Genomic DNA, 4,172 nt, shown 5'->3' on the forward strand with positions numbered 1-4,172 from the left:
CACACTGGTTTTAATGCTGTAATTACTGCTGGATGGTCCCCTTCTGCTATAGGATTTGCCCAAGACCAACAGTAGCATAATGTTATAGTACAGCTGAAGCACCTAGTAATTTTATGCTTTTTCCCTGAGATGCTTGAAAGAAACAGTGCAGCCACTTCTACCATAAAGAGTGACTATTTTTGTCTTCCCGTGTAGTGTCTTCGCTCTCCCCTTTTTTAAAAAAAGGCAACATCTCTCTTCCTCCTTCACTACAAGGGAATATGAGAGAGTCAGCCTGTTTCTTTCTGCATGGTGACAGAGCAGAAGAAAAGTAGCGGAGTGGCCATGACAGAAAGGTAAATATTGAACAAGTTGTTGTAGAAGCAAACTGTCACCGTGTGAGTACAATAGATCTTACTCCCAGGTAAGTGGGTATACGATTGCAGCCAAGGAGGCATATCTGAATCAATTCATCTTTCAAAAAGAAACCAGAACAATTCTGAGAACTGAGAATTGTTTCCTTCATTCTCTGTCCCTCCAGTCATGGACTTTCATTCTTTTGGAAGGTAACTGTTAATCATGTAGCTTTGTTAAGGTTAAGTGGGGATGGACTTCATCAGTTCCTGGGCGGGAGAGTAGCGGAAGCCCCATGTAAGAATATTTTGGTAGTATCCAGTGTTGTCCCAACACTAGCATTATTGATGTTGTGCTTGCATAATCCAGTTCTTGCACAATGGAAATAGACCAATGGGAAAAGCAGCAACTCACTGCCAAAATTGTCTCGCGAAGCACCAGTTTACCATTGTGCTAGTTCCATTGTGCAAGCATTGGTTTATGCTACTGCAACGTCCTTTGTGCTAGCACTGGGACAACATTGGGTACTATGTTGATTTTATGACATGTATATCCCATTGTTCATCCATGTAGCTCAGAACATGTGTATGCCACCGTCCATTTTATCCTTACAAGAAACCTGTGAGGTAGGTTAGGGTGAGAGATAGTGACTGGCCCAGGTTCACCCAGTGAGCTCCATGGCTGAGTAGGAATTTGAACCCAAATCTGCCCAGTCCTAGTCAGATACTCTAACTGGGGAACATGTGGCCTTCCAAATGTTGGTGGGCTACAGCTCCCATCATCACCCATAGCCAGATAGCCAGTGATGAGGGATGATGGGATTTGCAGTCCAACGACATCTGGAAGACCACATATTCCCCATCCCTGCTTTAATTACACCATGCTAAAAGGAGTAGATTCATATACAGTTTTAAACAACCTAAGTCTTGGACAGGAGACCTCTCAGGGCCTGGACCTAGCAATCCTATCAACAAGAATGTGCCCCATACTGCACATTTTATGCCTGCTGAATCCAATAGAAATGTTAAAGCAAATATTAGTGGCTGCTACTTAATCAGATGGAATATCTATTTACATATCCATCCTTGCAATATTTAGTTCAACAGTGGTGAAATGGCAGTTAGGAAGTCGCCTGTTGTGCAATGCTTAAAAGACTTTGTAAACTGAATATTGGATGAAGACATTCTGGATAGTGATGTGAAATCTTTCATTACTTGTGTCAACACATTCTTATTTTGAATTTAAATCACTCTGAACTTAAGCAATTTAATTCAATAGTAGAGTGGCATAGTCTGTAAAATTTCTTGCTAACAGAATAAGGTAGGAACAAATGCTTCTTGACAGCCTAGGAATGTGGTTTTCCAATACGGGAGTAATCTGAAAGCACTTTTTTGGGGGTACTAGGGCTTTTTATTTGTGTTGTAATTTTGTGGGCACTCAATCGACCAGTTGTTCTCAAACAATGTTCTTTGGACTCCTGGAACTCCTTGGAAGCTTATCAAGAGTTCTTTAAGGAGAAGCTCAGGAGTGACACACTTCCCTGAGGAGCTTGCCTTCTGCTACAGCCAATGTTTCCCAGCAATGCCTAGCTATAGAGATATGTTGGACAAATTCTAGGCTGCACTCTTCTTCGCACAGAGTAAATGTGAGACCAAATAGGCATGGCCAGTAAGACCAGATGGGCACGGGGCAGTCCAAAGACATTTTGCTGCCTGATGTGAAGGATAAGGTGGCACCCCCTCCTCCATTCCACATACAGAAGCTGACTGAACCTTACTTCAATACTGGTGATGGGATAGAATCCTCCACTATAGCTGGGGGCAGCAGGCTAGTTTAGGGGGTGCAGGGCAGACTGTGTGGCACACATAGCTCTGTCCTCCAACAGAGGGAATGGCAGGCAAGGCCAAGATGAACACCTGGGGTACTGCAACTGCTGCCTCTCATCATCTACTGCCTGAGGCAGTTGCTTCACTCTTCATAATGGCAGGGCCCAGCCCTGCTAGTGTCATTGATCTGAGTGAGCTGCCTCTTCCCAGAATCCTCTGCTAGTACCTCCAAGTGTTCCATGACAGATGTGTAGATGTTTCTTGGCAGACAAGTGGACAAGTCAAGATACATGGTACTCAAGACGAGACAAATTATTTTGGCACCTGAGGCAGAATATCTGATAAGCACCTCTCCCGCTCCATGGCTGTAAAAAAATATGGTAATAATAAATTAAATAACTAACAATTTTTTGCCCTTTCAAGATACTCAAAATCAGTTGTGTGAGCTGGCTCACCTCACTCTTGACTAATGGTAGGGCTGGCCCTGTGACAGGACAGTAGAGGTTCTAAAAACCATTGCAATGGATAATGTTTCATACACCATAAAAGCCAGTGGCTGGCTGCTTCTCCAGTATGGAGTGGAGAATACCTTGACAATACTTCCCCCACCTCTCCAGCCCCAGGCAGGAAGCAAACACAGGAGTTCTATCAAAGGGATGCCATCGATGACTAGTAAGTGGCATTTGGTTTTTTGGTTTGGTGGATCATCACCTGTTGTGTAGGGGGTGTGGTGAGTAAGCAAGGAGCCATATCATGCTTGTTTCTTTTTGTACCAAAAGAACAAGGCCCTGTCTGTCAGTCTCTCATTCTTGCACCCCACACATCATAATACCCCAGGTGTCCCTGCTGTCTGAGATGAGACAAGGTGCTTGGGAAGAGGGCCTTCTCAGTTGTGGCACCACACCTTTGGAACGCTCTTCCCAGGGAAGCTTGCCCAGGAGCTACTCTTGTCTTTTCACTGCCAGGTGGACATCTTTTTATTTTCCCAGGCCTTTAGACCACTGATGATATATGTTTTACATTACAACATTTTAGCTGTTTTATTCTTGCCTTGTCTTTAATCTCTTGTTTTAAGGTTTTACTGTTTTTATTGTGTGTGGGGTTTTTTACACTGGTTTTGCTAGCTGCCCTAGAAGTGCTTCTGTTGAAGGATGGGATAAAGCTATCTATATTAATTGTTTTATTCTTTTTTGTAAACCATCCTGGTTATAAGATTAAAGGGTGGTATAAGCAAATAAAATAAATAATGGTGGTCACTATATTTGTTCTACAATAAAGACCAGGGCAGGATTCTTGTATCTTTTCTGGTTGCATTCCTGTGCCTTTAACTGCTTTAAGAAAGAAAGAAACTCAGCATGGAGGGAAACCTGCAAGTGCAGCATACAAATCAGGACAACAGAAAAAGCATACTAAGGTACCTTTAATAGTATCCTGATCTGCTGAAATTAGCAGGTGAAAAAAGATTTCTTGGAAATATGCAAGAAATAAACAAACAAACAAACAAACTCCCTTCCCTGCCCTGCCTTGTCCCGCCTAGGTCCCAGCTTACCCAGAAGATGAAGTGATGAAAAAGGGCTTCACCTGTTGAGTTACTGCCATTCACACAACTGCTAAAGGCAGAAATTCAACAGCGCTAGGCAAAGCCTGGAAAAAGTGTGGGATTAATGAAATCTTAGGGATAGGAATGCTTATAAATAATAAAATAGTTGATAAACGATTGCGTGTGGGAAAAGGAGTAGAGTAGGGGGATTTCCGCAGCTTGCAAAAAGAAAAAAAGGGAGAAGTGAAGCCTAGATGTGCTCTTCAACCCAACTCATCTGTGTCTGGTTTAGTTTCAAGCTTTTTTTGTTTGTTTTTTGTTTGGCTGGTGTAGGAAGAGGAACAACAAAGTGTTCTTTTTAAAAATGTGCCAGCTAATGAGTAATTCTGATAACCCTGGTGTTTACTGTTTAAACCAAAAGATGGAGAAGTCTAGTTGTAGTTTTCTATCTGTGAAGGAGCCTTCATGCAATC

Source organism: Heloderma suspectum, chromosome 3, assembly GCF_057233095.1.
Source record: "Heloderma suspectum isolate Gila_16-S chromosome 3, 16-S_ref, whole genome shotgun sequence".
NCBI classification, from domain to species: domain Eukaryota; kingdom Metazoa; phylum Chordata; class Lepidosauria; order Squamata; family Helodermatidae; genus Heloderma; species Heloderma suspectum.